At 41.8% G+C, this 16,823-nt stretch overlaps 1 protein-coding gene across 9 annotated transcripts in view; it reads right to left on the bottom strand.

Moving 5' to 3' along the window:
* Positions 1-12,471, bottom strand: part of CCDC186 (coiled-coil domain containing 186) — a 41,246-nt gene extending 28,775 nt beyond the window's left edge. For 3 of the 9 annotated variants that reach the window (XM_067300269.1, XM_067300268.1, XM_067300265.1), the window contains exon 1: positions 12,358-12,470. The gene's annotated coding sequence lies outside the window, so the exon portion shown is untranslated. Of the gene's footprint in view, positions 1-893; positions 948-10,785; positions 10,839-11,539; positions 12,045-12,357 lie in introns of those variants that run through there. The other 6 variants (XM_067300266.1, XM_067300275.1, XM_067300270.1 and 3 more) reach the window with 6 other exon arrangements.
* Positions 12,472-16,823: the final 4,352 nt, after the last annotated feature.

The following is a 16,823-nucleotide window of genomic DNA, read 5'->3' on the forward strand; positions in this document are numbered from 1 at the left end:
GACTTGCTGCAAATTTAAATGGTAACCATATTAAGAATGTTACTAGCCTTCCTGATTGCCAAACACTGGATTTTAAATGTCTGCCCAAATTTGAGCCCAAATTTGAACCCTAAGCAGATGGATTTTTTTTCCCCACTGCTGCTGGATAGTACTAATTTTCATATTCTAATTACTAACTTTTAAATAAAAATAAAACTTAACAATTTGTCATAAGGTCACAATTGATCTTAACATCAGAAATATGTAGCCAAAAAACTATGTGAAGTAACTGTCTATGCAAGTTCATCTTGATATTCAAATGTCTCTTGCATACTCAAAGTTTGTTGCATTTACCTTGGGCAACTAAGTATAGCAGGTACCTCCTTTATAAAGGAGGAGGCAGAAAACTGCAATAACAAGAGTAAAGAAAAGGTTCCTGCTTTGTCAGCAAAAGAGTTTTTTTGTTTGGAAGTAGCTTAAAAAGATCAACACCACCAAACTAGCAGTTGCTAGCTGAAATGAAACATGCTAACAGTAGAGTGTCTGCTTCGCAATATCAAACAAATACAGCAGGTCCCACATAGTACGCAGACACCAGACATATTTCAGAGCAGTTTCACATTTTTCCAGGTTTTATATCCATCTTACAAAAATGGGTAGGATAATAAAAGTAAGACTTCCAAAAATCAAGCAAGTAAAAGTTACTGGTATCATTCTCTTACAAAATACTGCACCAAGAAAACAAAATAGCTCAGTGTCTTTTATGATGCCTTCAGAAGGTGTCAAAAGCAAACACAAAAAAGGCAAATCATGATTCAAGTTATTAATTGCTCTACATAATGAAATTTGTTTACTTTCCTCTGAGTTAATTATCCTCAGAATTAATGATCACCCCAACAGTGGGGTGAGAGTACCTTGCGCCTCAGTCACTTCCACACACAGAGTTCACCGCAGCTTCGCTGGTACGTGTTCCCTTCTGTTGCCTACGCTACAGGAGGCTGTAATCACAACCAAGTCAACTCAAAATGCCCAGCGTAGGAACGTCTCAAATTATCACTGCAAGATTAGCCTAAGCTTGTCTGTCTGCATACCTTGAATAACCAGTCATCTTCCGAGACCGGCATGTGCCTGGTGCCGCACGTGGGAAGTTTCCTGTCGCTAAGTTATAACACTTCTTTGTTGCTGTGACGGGACTAACACAGGCACAACTGGTTTGACCAGTCCTTCCCCTAATCTGATTTTATAATTCACAGTTGGTTTGACACTCTACTCCTGGCACGCATCTTCCTTATGTTCTTGCCCTTATTCTTATGCTAAGGAGACAGCTGCCCACGGTTCTTCACAATGCAATAGTACAGAGTAAAGCAGAATTGCACAGATTGAAAAACTGGTTAAATGATTAGAGGGCAATGAGGAATACTAACAGAGTTCAACCATGCTTCCTTTAGATCCATAAAGGCCCTAGGTACTGCGCATAAACAAACAAGAAACCCTTCCTGCATACAGACACTGGAATATAGTTTATGTCCATTTTAAGCATTACGTTAGTACTTGGGAAGGAGTTTAACTCCAGCCTCCACCCAGCAGGCACAAAACATTAAAGGCTGGTATGGACAACAGTGCAACAATTTCTCACCCTACTTAACTTAGATGTGCTAATCTGCTAAACTGCTGATACCCAAACTGACCAGAATGAAAGCAGGAAGACGACAGCCTGCAGATACAACAGGTGGACAGCCCACCAACTTTTTTTTTTTAAAGGCAAAAATGCCTTGCATATACATAGCAAGGAAAACAAGATCTCAGGAAATAGACAGGACTTTTTTTATTAGCTTTCTTTAGAACAGAATAAAAACATCCTCTATTTACTGCCAACTGAATGATAAAAATACAAATATTATGACAACGATTCATTTAGGCTCTGTAGTTAAGCATCTGATATAACATAGTACTTATCCATGGGGAAAATGGAAAAATCTTGATATGTGGTCCTGTTAAAGGCCAAGAAATGAGAAAAAAAACTTCTAACTTCCTTCAGTACCGGTTATTTTAAGTGTCTGTTAAGCCCTGGCCTCAATCCCCTACTTAAAAGGGCTACTCGTGACTATAAAGTAAAGAACACCAAGAAATGCTTGCAGAATTATTACTTTTAAAAAGGTAAAACTTGCAGATGAGTAGAATGTCGAGGCTACTGGGATTTATTTGGATGGTTCCATTTACATTCTATTCTCTGGAAGTAATTTGTCTCACAGTTTAAAACCACTTAAAAATTAAATCATAAATGTTTAAAATTTAGCTACTTTAACTGACTGCAGACTAGACTTTAACTTCTGAAGACTATCAGTACGTAACATGAAGGCCTTAACTAGTTCTACTAAATTGATCTCAGTAAGTGGACAAGTCAAGCAACTTTTGTTCTTATCCCAGACTTGCTTTCACTCTTGCAGACTGCGTACTAACTATGGTACGAACTGTTAGCTTGATTTTTGGTATTAAAAATTCTAATTAGCATACTATACCATAATAAGTCATCATACTGATAATCAGGTACTTGTCTATAATGTTATTTTTACAGTGAAATGAATAAAAATTCCAGAAGCACCAGTGACATCACGTTTCCACACTAATTTGACTGTTTATGAATCCAAGATTTATTAAGCTAAGTAAAATAACTGAGTAAGAAAGTATGTGATTAGACATTAATATTTAGTTACTGGACTAAAAGCACAGCAATTACCTGCAGAAATAAAAAGCTAATTAATGGCTGTAAGACATCTCACTTATTTTAAAATCTCTTCCAATTCAAATTCTGATTTGAATACCAATATATATTCATGATAAATTAGGTTATGAGAATTAACTTTCTCACGCAGTAGCAAAACAAGAATTTTCAACTGTGGTTTTAGGATCATTCTTCTAAATATACTGTTAGACAGGACATTAAATTCACAGATGTCCAAATATAAGCCAGCAATGAATAGCTTCTAAGGATAAAACTCTAGAAACAAGATTAGAGATTAAAAAATTTCAAGCAAAAACTACATCAAACCACTTAGCTCCTCTATTTAACTTCACTACAAGAACGTTTTATTGGAAAATGCATAAGATGACTGTATTTGTTTTCTGTGTTTGCAGAGAGCCAAGACCTACCATTTTAACCTCAAAGTTTAAGCCTTTTCTCCTTCCTGTACTCATATTTTCTTCTCCCTCTTTCTTCCCATTACCAAGTATTAAGCAACAGCAAATACAACAGTAAAGATGGGAGACAGAAGAACAAAAAAAGAAAAATTGACTACTGATGTTGTTCATTTCCATATGTGCTTTAAACAGTAAATTCCCACCTTGGACTGCTCATTCACTAAGAAGCAATTTCCCTTGGTGCCAATCCTCCCCTTTTCTCTGCAGAAGAGTACGCACCCCCTACCCTGCAAGGATGCTCCTGACAGATTCAGCCCTTGGCTGTCCATTAGGTTACCCATTACACCACTCAGAAAGCTCTGGTCTCCATTCCGGCATTGCCGATTCCCAGGCACTAGAAGGTAGCTCATGATGAAAGCAATTCCTGGTACGCTGCCTACCCTCTGCACAGATCTAATTAGCAACACAACCTTTCCTAGCTATAGCCTGCTTTCCTGTTATTACAGGCATGCACTGGGAGTCTGCTACATTTTAATTCAGCATCATGCCGTTTCAAACTGCCTCAATTTTCAGTCATCTTACAGAGCACAAACACAATTCTTTTAAATCCCAGACTATAAAGAACTTCCTAAGCAGATGCACTGTTAACGCTAGCATTTAACATCACAAAACAGGCAGTTCGACCCATTTAACACTTATGTTATAAATGGATGAGAAGGAGAAAGCAGCTTTGTTTCAGCCAATTTCAAACCATGTGAAACGGCATCTAAAGAAACACATCAAGTGACAGAACTATAGGAAGCATTTCCTGAGGTTGGGCTGCCTAGAAGAATTCATTAACAATAAGGCAAAAAAGAAAATATGTCTTGTCACCTAATAACTATCACATCTGTGCCCTTTTAAAAGAAAGGGCAAAGAATGACATTGTGTGCCTGGGGGGAGGGTGGGACTGTAAGCAAATGGGCTGACAGTGAAGGTCCCGGAAGATAAAGATCACTACTAGAAGAGAAAAATATCTTTAAGTTGCAAAGCTTAAAGATACTGGAGAGAAGGGAGGCAAAGAAGGGAAAGAGGGACTAATGTTTCGGGGGATGGGGAGGGGGGTGTGTGTGCACACCTGTGAAGACCTGTTGAAACCAGGGTGGACTTTGGAAAAAAAAGAAAGTGAAGAGTTGAGATAAGTAGCTCTGAGGAGCTTAACCTTCTGAAAGAGCACAGCTTCTGCTAACAAGGAGCCCATTGTAACCGTACCACGCTTTCAAAGGCCACTTGGTCCCATTGATGCTGGCTGGCTAAACAGCGGTAGCTCATCTATAACCATACTTATAGTGAATTTAAATACAGGTCACCAGATGTATTCAGTCATGCATTAAATAATATACCGGAGAGTAATAGTCAATTATGCCAGTTCCTTTCAACAAGAACCAGTTCACATTGTCTTTGGGTAAACTTTTTCCCCTATATATATCCTCCTGACTATATACTTTCTTCTAAGAGAAACCTTGTAGCAGAGCCACTGATGAATTAAGAAGTCCCTTCACCCATCCCCGCTAGCAAACAAATACAGATGTGTTCCACAAAACAGTCAAACCACAGTTCTCTCACATCATCAGTGAACACTGATGCAGCATATCTGTCACAGCAGAAGACTCAAAATCTCTAAATGCTTTAAGCAACACACTGAAGTCTTAAAATGACCAAAAGCTGCTATATAGATAAAACACTCTTCAGAAAGTAGGTGGGGGACAAGGAAGCAAGGTTTATGTGCTTCTAGGATCCTAAGTACCATGGCCAGACAAGGCCAGCAGGTGAGTAGCAGAAAAATTTTGCAATACCAACACAAGCAGCAGAAGTTCCCAGAGGTCCCTACCTCTCCCATATGGACGTCATCTAAGCATTTTACACATACATTGCCACTACGGTCTGCATTGCAACCTAATTAGGGAAACCCTGCATACCTCTACACAGTCATTCTGTTTATAGGAAAAATAAAAACCTACAGAACAGTGAAATTGCTTCAGACCAGTTCTCTTCACACTGTAATTTGAGAACCTGATTTCCTGATCCTTTCTTAAACTCTGCTCTGATCAATAACTTAAATAGTAACAGCACCACATTTCTATGTTCCTTTTCAAGACAGCACCTTCTTCTCAAGGTAAACTCCATTGGAAATTCATGATAAAATAAGTGAACACCTTAAGCAATAATCCCTTTAAATGCCCTGCAATATCCACTAACCTTCCATTTTGGCTCCTATTTCTGAACTCATGACAAACGAAAATAAGTGAAACAATTTATCTCTTATTACACATTTCAGGTTGAGTGTGCAGCCTGTCCTGTCAGTAACTGGGAGAAGCGATAACGCGTTTCCTTTCACTTTTTGACAGCATCCTATGAAGATAGCTAGAAAAAGGGTTTTACTCTTTTATTACTCTTTTTATACCCTCATCCTGTTCAGTGAGAGAAAGTCACTTATTCTTCCTTTCCTTATTACTAGGCCAGAAGCCTTGGGCAGCACTATGTAACTCAAATAACCAGCTGTCTATCCCAGGTGCTGTATTACTGTTCTCTGTACCAGTTTCCAACTGATTTTACAAACACCTATGCTCCTTTGTGTCCTCCTCTCCAGTTCAGCCAAAAGTGCTTATTTGATCTTCTACTCTGACAGATTCTTTGCCAGCAGACCCCAACATTATGGGAGCAAATGAGGAAAGAATAGCTGCATTCTGATACTGAAAAAGGTGCCAGGTGCAGACACTTATGAATCATTCAATTTCTGGCAAAGCTTAATTTAGGAAAGCAGATGCCTACACATTTAGAAAACTGTACTTTTAATCTCTGTATAAGCCAAGTGCTAAATGAATGCAACTCGATACCTCAGTTAGAAACAGGACTTAATATTTTCACGATGGCTGCACTGAACATCCACCTGCAATTCTCTGCATATCAAAGACAGCACAGAAGCACCTGAAATTGTAGCTGATCTAAACAGGTTTCATAAGCTGTATCCTCTGTTTTCATTATTCTACTTTTCTGATAGCTCTCCAAAAAATAAAAATAAAAAAATCAAGATCTGTTCCTTGATATACATTATATCCAAAGGTTGAAATACTATCAAATTAGCCATGTGACCTTTCAAATCTGATCTAATGAAAAAAACAAAACCCAAAACAACAAAAAGGCTACTAAGAAAAAAAATCCACGCTAGAGAGCCAATTCTAGTTCTGGGGAACTGAAAGGCAGACTCTAAGTGAAAAGCATTAGCCTCTTGGAATTAAAGCTGCTGAAGAAAACATTCTGTGGCTTTTTCTAAACCTCCCAATAATAAATTAAAATGCTGCAATTTCAACTTCCATGAGCAAACTGCATGCATTTTACAGCTGTTTTGAAAATTCATGCTTACACCTCATGACACACAGTAATACATTTTGCCACTACTTCAGCCCTCTAACTAGAAATTAAAGCTCTCTACAATACACGCAGCATGCTTACTGCCATACACTGCTCTCCCAGATTAAACTACAGGTGAAACTTCATTATATGCCTTTACGCCACTCCATATCTTGACCTTTAGAAGAACTGAGTATTAGAAGCTCCCCATCTTTTGCAAAGACACAGAGGACACGGGGTTGGAACCTCATGTCTTTTTGCTAGGATGGAATGCAATATTTGCTTAGCATGCAATTGAGCGAATCTCAGTTCAGTAATACTGAGTAATACATTTTAATACACGCCTTTCTCTGGCATGATTTTCAAAAATTCCCTTAAAAAAAGATCACCAACATCCTAAGTCTATCCTGAGACAGCAAGTTTACAGCCATCCCTTGTAAATTGTGATCTCACAAAAACTGCAATTTTTAAAAGCTGTAATATGACATAGTGTACATGTCAATGCATAATCAATATGTACATCATCTTATAAATAACTCTTCCTTAGCCTTCTATTCACTCCTATTAAGCACATTAAAATATTAAGATCTTGTCCTGATTTGTACAAGTGATTCATTACACTCAAGCAGAACCCCAACTCAGCTGCACCTCTCTCTATGTGCAAACAGCTATTAAAGCTTTTAAAACAATGACATAGATGTAACTATAACAAAACCACAACTATACTTGGATAATCTGTTGACTCTTTATCACTGCAATCCGGAGCAAAGGCTCTGGTAAAGAGATGTTTGATGTTATCTTACATTTTGACTCATAGGTCTGTGTAGGCATATTGCTGAAGCTTCAGTAGTTAAAAGGCTTTTTGCAGTGACACTCTGACGTTCACCAGATGACTCAACAAAAACAAAAGCTGTATCAGCACCATTTGAACAGTTTGGTTAGAGAACCACTTGCCTCCTGCAAGTTTCTGGGCAACAAAAAGCCACAGCACAAGTCAAAGCCTTCAGCTGCAAGTTCAAGGACTAATCCATGAGGTGCAAGATAATCCAGTATAACAGAAAACATGGGGGAAGGATTTTATCTGAAGCAGTTAATGATGGCTAATTGGCTGAAGAATACTGAAGGGGATGATAACGATTCTTACAATTTTCTTGACAAGTCCCAAGAATATGAAGTAACCAGCAACGAAAGTAAGGTTAGAAGAAATTATATGCAGAAAAGCTTCACAAATACCAAAGCATTTAGCAAGACCATAACCCATTTGTCTGAACAGTTTGTTCTACAAAGGGCCATTCCTCTCCTTTTAATACCATGCTACCAAATAACCTATTAGAAACAATCTGAGATGAATCACAGTAAAATAATACATCCTATCATCCTTGAACAGATTATTGTAACACAGATGCATTACAGTAACTATTAACAATCGTACAACTGTAGACTCACAGAAACGACCATTTAATTTTAATTCTGCTTTAATTTTCAATCTCTTGCACTTCAGTAAGAAGTAATGAGGCTGTAAGACAGCTGACACTATCACATGTACAATGACTTCAACAAGACTGCTACAGAAATAATTGATCTGGAAATATGACAATGCTGTATTTTTTTGCATAGTTGTGCTTTTCATTGTAAAAGCCAGGATGCATCCCTTCAAGAACTTTTCACACCTTTATTACACAATAATCTTTTAATTATACGAGTAAACTAAAATGCTTTTCCAAATCAGTGCCAACCTGTCCTTGCACCAGGACTCTTGCTAACATTTGTGCAAGACAATAAAACTAGAAATAAAATGTAAGAGAAATCTCACAGGCTGTATTAGCATACAGCTGTAGGGTAATCTTAATCTTCATTCATACCTTCACCTAAACTGAACAGAACCAAACTCATCTTTGTACTTCACTTGTTGGATTTTTTTTTTTTCTTTCTAAAGCAAGAGCTCTTTGGCTACTGTCTACTGCTCATTACACTGACTAAGAAAACAAACTTTCTTGTTTCCAAGCCAATACCACCCAGTGTATCTGTATGATAAATTTCACAAAAAGTCCACCTCAGATGGACTTTTCCAAACTAAGTATTACACCACCAGATAAAAATAACAGAAAAAGAGGGAATTCAAGTCCTAGAGAGAATTGTGTTTTCAACTGAGATTTATAAATAAATGAGGAAGCAGCCATAGAAATTCTGTTCTATATGACAAGATATGAAAAACAGCCTACTGTATACCAGCTGTGTAGTGGGACAGAGCAAAAAAGTTTCAGCCAAATTAAAAGGGCCTGTGAGAGAGAGGTCCGCAAGGTCAGACATTTTACATAATCTAGAATGAGACGTTTGAACACGAAGCCAAAAGAGGTATTTGAAATACAGTTAGTTACATCTCCACACGTGAAGACAATCATAGCAGCAAGCCACTCAAGTTAAATTAGAAGTGATGAAACACGATAAAGGGATGGATCAGGCTGAAAAAGCAGCACAACACCTACAAAAAAGTAGGAAAAACAACAGCTTCAGAAGAGATAAAACTGTATCAAATACACAGCGCTGACCATAACAGATGATGGCCATGAGGTCTAATGCACTGACACCCTTCCTCTATTTACATATTGCACATTTAGGAAACAAATATAAAACCAGTTGAGTTCCACCTACATCAGCTCTTCCAGTATTAACTCACTTTTGACCTAAACCAAATGCAAGGTATCTGACAGAAGATATAGGGCCTACTGGGATATCACCCAGTAGTGCTAAGAAGGTAGATGTAACGCAATGAGGTCCCATCTACACAGAAAAGCTAGAGGACTACAGTACAGACAGGACAAGTTTTTTGTTCACAGTACAAGCTGTGTACTGGGACACCAAGTTCCCTAGCCCAGGCATAACTTGACATAGCTCCCTGATTGCGCTCACACAAAGACTTGCTTTGATGCAGATGCTAGAAAGAACGGAGAGGAAGGGTGGGTATACACAGTGAGCATTCTCTAGATTTCCTTGCTTTTAGCAGTTTAATACTTAAGCTCAATAATACTTAAGCTCATTTTTAATCTTACTTTATATAAACACTGATTGCACACTGCTCCATGTCACTGCCAAGGTGCAAAGCTCAGTGTTACTATCAGTTCTTTTAAAATGAGTCAAGTGCTTTACAAGACAAGGTTTACTCATTTTTTACTTTTGATTTTCTTTGCTTACATCACAAGTTAAACAGCTGAGCAGTACTGTATAATTTCCTTCAAGGCATCAGTAGGTTTTCTACTGATCTCATACAAGTGCTTAACAGTATGATCCTATTAACGTCGCATCATGGAGACACGTAACAGCACAGCTCCAAAATAAAGTTTAACAGTTAGGGCTTAATGAGCAGGACTGGATTTGTTCCTATCATAACACAAGTCACTAGGTATCTTGAGAGTGTTACTCTTTAGCCAGACTAGTCCCAAGGTTAGCTTAGAGTTCATGTTTCAGCAAAAAAAAAAAAAAAAAAAAAAGCGCTAGCAACAGGGCCCTTCTACAGTGAACTTCAAACGATGCTTGGTATTTAAGGGTTTGTGCACAGACTTGTAATCTTTTATAGGTAGAGCTTCTTCAGCACACAACAACCCTTATTCTTCTAAAGAAGAAAACTCTCACCTACACCACTCAGTAATCTGTGTTCCACTGGCAACAGCACTACTGTAACCTCCAGCATTTTAGCCATCATGCCTTCAGCCCTGCTTAAAACAAGATATGAGTCTTGGCATATTTGCAATCACAGGTTCTTTTCAAATGTTGTTTCCAGAACATGCAATAGGGTTGTAAAATCCCAAGCATGGCAGAACTGTCTGCCTGACCACTGTATACTGAAAAGGCCATTCATGAGGATGTTAAGGCACTACTGTGTTCAAACCTGATCTTCCTGCAGTGTTTCTCCAGTATCCCTAGTGGGGGGAAAAAAAAGTTTCAATCCTTTAAAGATCTGAATGGGTAAACTGTAAGCTTTACAGAATACAGACTTCTGTTAATTAGAAAGAGGTAGTACTATACACAATATTATCATCTGAAAATATCAGTATTTCATCTGTTTCTTGAAAGTAGCATCATGATTTTTTCCTACATCTCCTTTGCCTTGACACTGATCTGTTCCTGACGAGATTTTTGCCTCAATTTCAGGCATTGGGGTCTCCATCAATGGTTTAAAGACAAGCTGCCCTTAAGACAACTTGCTTGTTTTTGCAACAGGAAAAGCAGTAGTTCAGAACAAGCCATCCTAGAACTAAACACAGGATATTGCCAGCCCACCTGTTATTGAAAGTTGCAGGTCACTCAATTAGCATATTTTGCCTAACAAGTACTGCATCCAGAATATAACTTGTTTTTTTTCCATAGCTCTTTATAAAGCCATCTTTAGGAAATTCACCATTACCCTATGGTAGTGAAAAACACCACACCCATTAGATAGGACCAAAGAAACCATTCTCGGTAACTTGTTTTTCACTTCCTTTCTCAACACTTTGAAACAGTGAACCTTGCTATGATAATAAACATCTGTCAACAACCCCTAATCAAGTAGGTCTTTTAAAACAGCAATATAATAGAAAAATTTGTTTTAAAGCCAAGGCTTTAAAGCTAAGCCAAGCAAGGATGATTAGAGAACTCCAGAAAAAGAGGAAGAGACCTCAAAAGGTAATACAGAACTAGTCTGCTTTATTTTTATAAAAAGGATGATACTTCAAATTGAGTATCTCTTGAAACAGCTTCAGAACTTCTGTCTCTCCAACTTTTAGAGCCTAATCTTCTCCTCCTAAAGGCAACGGTAACATAAGCATTCATAGCAGCCAGTAATTACAGTGATTACATTTCCTTTTTGATATAAAAGTGCAGCTGTTTTTCATGCTGTTTCAACAACTTCTTTATACAAAAAAAATCACGTTGGGACTCCGGTCATGTGTGTTTATTAGTAGTATTCTGTTTGTCATATTTTAATTTCTGAAAGGCAATTTTACAAGATAAAGCAAGCCAAGTAACAGAAAACCAAGACTACCATATTCCTGACCTTGTGTACAGCTCTCAGTCCTCCAAGAGACCCTCTCCTGGTCTACACAGTCTCCCTGGAAGTATGCACAAGATCAGACCCACCTGTGCAGGACATTTTCCAGGACAAGAGCCAAAATCTGCATGCGTACATCATAACCAACTCACTGAAGCTGCAATGAAGCTGCCTGCTTTCAAACCTGCAAGGGCAAGCTGCTTTTACAAACCGAGCATGCAAAAACGAGGACACCTACTCTACCACAACACCGCTGCAGGCTTTAAAACAATAACCTTCATACTGGGTATGCTGTATCGGCTGCTGCTTTTTGTCATTAAACTATTTAACCACACAGCGAAAGCACCACGCAACAAAACCAACAGGACAACCTGGTTAGTAACTCGGCGGAGAAGAAAGCTGCCAAGAAACAAAGGCGCAGCAGCCAGCAGAGAGCTGGAGTCGGGCGCCGGGGAGGCCCCGACCCGCCGGGCGCCGCCGGGGCAGCACGTTACCCGCCGCACTTCGCCTCGCCTCGCCCGGTGCCGGTGCCGGTGCCCGCCCGCGGCGGGGCTCCCCCCCCCCCCGCCCCGCGCCTTCCTCCGCGCCGCCCCGCCCCGCCACGCGGCCGGGGGCTGCGCGGGAGCCCCCCGCGCCCGCCCCTTCGCCGCCAGGCCCCCTCGGCGCCGCGGCCCCGCCGGGGCAGGACTGAGCCGGCCCCCGCCCCCCTCCCGCCGGGCCCGCGGACCCCCGCGCCGCGCAGGGCTGAGGGGCGCCGGCAGGCACCCCCCCCGGCCGCCCGCCCGCCCGCCGCCGCCGCCGCCCACCCGCCCGGGCCGCCTCACCCGCTGGCTACGAGGGCGGCAGGCAGGGCGGCAGCTCCCCCATGGCGGCGGCGCGCGCCGCTGGCTGCGGCAGCCCCGGCGAGCTGACACATCAACAAAGATGGCGGCGGCGGGCGGCGCTCCAGACCGGCCGCGGGGGGCGGCGGCGGGCAGGGGCGGGGCGGGGCGGGGCCAGCCCGGCGTGCTGCCCGCAGTGGGCGGGGCCGGCGGCGGCGCGCGCCCGCGGGCCCCGGGGCCGCCCGCACGCGGGGCTTCACCGCGAGAGGCTCTAACCCCTCGCGGGGCGGGCGGGTCCCGCGTGCAGGGCCCCCGCGAGCAGGGAGCCCCGTGCAGGGTCCCCACAAACAGGGACCCGTGTGCAGGATCCCCTGTGCAGGGTCCCCCATGCAGGGTCCCCACGAGCAGGGTCCCCTGTGCAGGGTCCCCACAAACAGGGACCCCTGTGCAGGGTCCCCTGTGCAGGATCCCCCATGCAGGATCCCCTGTGCAGGGTCCCCCATGCAGGGTCCCCACGAACAGGGACCCCTGTGCAGGGTCCCCCGTGCAGGATCCCCCATGCAGGGTCCCCACAAACAGGGTCCCCACGAGCAGGGAGCCCTGTGCAGGATACCCTGTGCAGGGTCCCCCATGCAGGGTCCCCACAAACAGGGACCCGTGTGCAGGGTCCCCCGTGCAGGATCCCCACGAGCAGGGTCCCCACGAGCAGGGTACCCCATGCAGGGTCCCCACGAGCAGGGACCCCTGTGCAGGGTCCTCCATGCAGGATCCCCCATGCAGGGTCCCCACGAGCAGGGCCCCCCATGCAGCGACCCCTGCAAGCAAAGAGGCAGCAGAGCCAAAGGGAAAGCACATCAGGTTACATCCCTGTCTTGGGGGACTGAGGAAACCGCCCCTCGGGCCGGGTCCAGTAACTTTCCAGGGGCTGGATGAGCACGTTTTTTCCTTCGGGCCTCATCCTTCCCACCTATTCTTGACACCTTTTCTCTGTTCCTTTTACTGTTGTCATTATATTAAAAACTTGCTGCCTAGAAGTGTGCTAACAAGTGACAGATTTAAGGAAACTAAACAAGACATTAACTGAATGTGCTAACAGCTCCAAAAACTGAAACTGCTGTTTTTACACATTAGATAATTTTGAGCATGTGTATAAATATTATTTAAATTGGGAGTTGGGTTTTTCTTCTTATGACTATTTAAACATATATTACAAGTTTTCTGGGGCAAGTGATCTCTTGTATCTGGCATTTTTATCACACTACATAAGACCACAGCCCTGAGAAGGAACTGTACGGGAAGAATTCTCCCCCCCCCCCCCCACAAATTTAAAGAGATGGTCACACAGATACCTCCTTTTTTGCACAAGCAAATAAGTAATAATAAATAATAAAGATCTCTTCTTCCCTAAGAAAATGGCATCTACTTTTCCAGAACCAACCCGTCCATACGAAGTCAAAATGTCATGTATGAGTAAAACCCAGTGATATTAATGAATATAATCCAACTTCTGTCTGTTGGTGCTTCATTACTTATTCTGACAGGATACAATTGTTTTTGGTGTATTTTTTTTTGTGTAAAATTTCTAGGCATCGAAATTTAAGTGCCAGGGTTGACTGTGCAATTGAGATTGGTAATCAAAAAAGCCCCAAAATCTGGAGTATGTTTCAGTGGTGGAAGAAGCAATTTCTCTGCGGAACACAAGGCTTTGGGGAATCCAGAGCACTACAGAAGTGCCATTTTATTTTATCTAATAAAAAACAAATGGAAAGAGCTACCTTGGCAGACAACCTGTAAGTGAAAATAGTTGTATTTACTCTAGCAGATCAGCTAAAGTAAGTAATTTCATCCTTCCTGACGGGCAAGCTATCAACTTCTTAAAGGTAACAGCAGAAAAACAAGTTAGAATCCTAGAATAATTTAGGCTGGAAGGGACCTCGGGAACTTATCTGGTCCAATCCCCTGCTCAAGGCAGGGCTAACTTTGATGTTATAACAGATCGCTCCTTTATTTTGCCTTATTTATTTTTATATACATATAAAACCTAACATATAAAGCCCAATGATCGTTTTTACACGGTTGATATATTGGAGGCCTTTTGGAATAGAATGCAACGCATACATTTGCTTACAAAAATTAATTGGGAAGGTTACTACAGAGCAAGTCATTTTTCTCCTTATTCTTTTTGTATAATTGGAATTTCAAAACCACAAATGCAAGTTTTGAGGACTTAGAAAATGTTCCCTTGAAATCTTTTTACAGATCCTTGAAAACAACAGTGGTGTCTTAGAAAAAAAGCAACCACAAAGCATTCAGAGCTATCATAAGTTTTTGCATGTTCATTATTTTGGGAATGAAAATATAGCTTCAAATTAAATGCTGATATCCCAACCATCACCTCTAAGGCAGTGAAGGAGTCAGATAAAGGTGTATCTATCTAAAGACATTATTTAGCTGATAGCATAAACTAAAGTCACTGTGGAGAGAACTCCAGGCCTGTTTTAACCTCCAAACAACATTTTGAAGGCAAAAATCTATCCCTTGCTTTGCTTGTAATATGCTGCACATTCCCAGTTGCTAAAACTGTAAAAAGAAAAAAAAATCTGACAGATAGGGATAGAGATAAGCAAATTTGTTCATTTTTAGTAAGCAGCGCCATGCAAGACTAACTTGCTAATTGTCAGGCAGCCCGAGGTAAGTTTTGGTTTCAGAAAGGCTCCTTCGCCAGCCCTGCTGCTGTTCTGCAAATGAGCTGCAAAGTTCACATACTCCCGGCTGTTCTGTCACAAAGTCATTTCAGTTCCCAAATGCTTCCTATTTGGTCCTCTCCTCCAGCCATTTAAGTGCATTTGCAGAAACACCAGCGTACTATTGCCTCAGTCCTACCAAGATTTGTGTTTTAGCTTTGCTGTACACTTTGTCTGCAATCCCACTGATGTCCATTGCATATGGCTTAGTGCCTCCCATCAGACTTTGCAGAATTGCAGCCAATTCTCACTTTTCATGCTAGATCTGGTTTTCAGCAGGACTGAAATTAGGTTAAGAAAATCAAGCCCAAGTCACCGGTTAGTGGAGTTGTTCCTTGGAGGCAGACAAAAAGGGCTTCTTCATACTGAGCTAGAATCTCCACGGCTCTAACTCCAGCATCCTGAGGCTCAGAAAACTCTTCATCCTCTTTTAATACCTATTTTCAGGCCAAATTCCCATCTAAGTAGTATCTTATCCCCAGAAGCCAGTCACAAATACTTAGGGAATGATACAATGGCAAGACATAGAGACATCTTCCCAAACTGCCTGTGCTCATATTAAACAACTGACTAAATTACTGTACCTGTTATTTAGCCAGTGATGGCTCTCATTCAGCATGTAGAAATGCAGAGAAAGACAATTTCTGAGTGAGAGAATTTATCATTTAAAATATAGACAGTCACGTGCAATCAGACTTCTGCTGCAGACACAAGGTCTGCATTGCAGAGACAGAAGCAGAACTTCACCTGTATTTTCAAAAGGCTGTAATTGGGACTTTTGGTTCTTAGCTGTTATCTAAGGGAAACAAAAAGAAATGGCCATATAATTGTTCCATTTCCAGCTGAGAGCTGTTCATTATACATAGCATTTTTATAGCTCTGCCCTTTGGAAGGGCTTAAAACTCTATGCACTGTCCTTCAACTAATAAGTGCTAGTATCTCCATTTTAAGAGATAAATGAACAAAGAGGTGGCTGAAACAGCAGACGTGCTGAACGCCCCGCGCTCCCCTGGGACCACAGGCGAGTGCCACAGCTGGCGCAGCCGGGGGAGGCTGGGAGCAGAAGGCAGGTGGCTTGACTCCCAGCCTCCGCGCTCCTCGGAAGGCTGGGCTGCTCTAATGCCATTACTGCAGCCTGGTTTGATTCCTGCATTTCACATCACAGAAACATCACATAAAAGGTTATTATTGTCTTCATTAAGAAGAAATTACTTTCATTGGCTAGCTATTTTATTCTAAGCAGGCATGGCTTACCAGGAGGATTTCAGGGAGCACCATCAACAAAGCCCAAGGAACCATGTCCTCCCTCCTGGTGTCAGGGAGGGACAGCATCACTTTGCAGCCTCCTGCTGCATGGCTGTAGCTGCATTCCTGGTGCTACAGCCTTGCCACTACACAGTCATGTCTAATTTACGTGCGGTATAGTTAAATCCTTAGCGTGACTCTAATTATACAAGTGCTCTGAATAAATTACACCTGGAAAAAACTATTTTCATCACATGTTGTTTTGACTGTCCGGCATGTAGCACTGTGGTGTCACAACTAGCTCCTAGGCTCTGAGATCCTACAAATTAGAACTAATGATACACGAGTAGAGTATTGCAAAACCTGCATGGAGGCAAGCCCAAAGCGCTGACTAGAAACAGCAGGCAAGCCCCATCGAACTGCTGCAGCTACTCTGGACCTGCTCCTGATCACCCTCCACACTAACAGCACTCTCTGCAG

The sequence above is a fragment of the Apteryx mantelli genome, chromosome 7, assembly GCF_036417845.1.
Source record: "Apteryx mantelli isolate bAptMan1 chromosome 7, bAptMan1.hap1, whole genome shotgun sequence".
NCBI lineage: Eukaryota > Metazoa > Chordata > Aves > Apterygiformes > Apterygidae > Apteryx > Apteryx mantelli.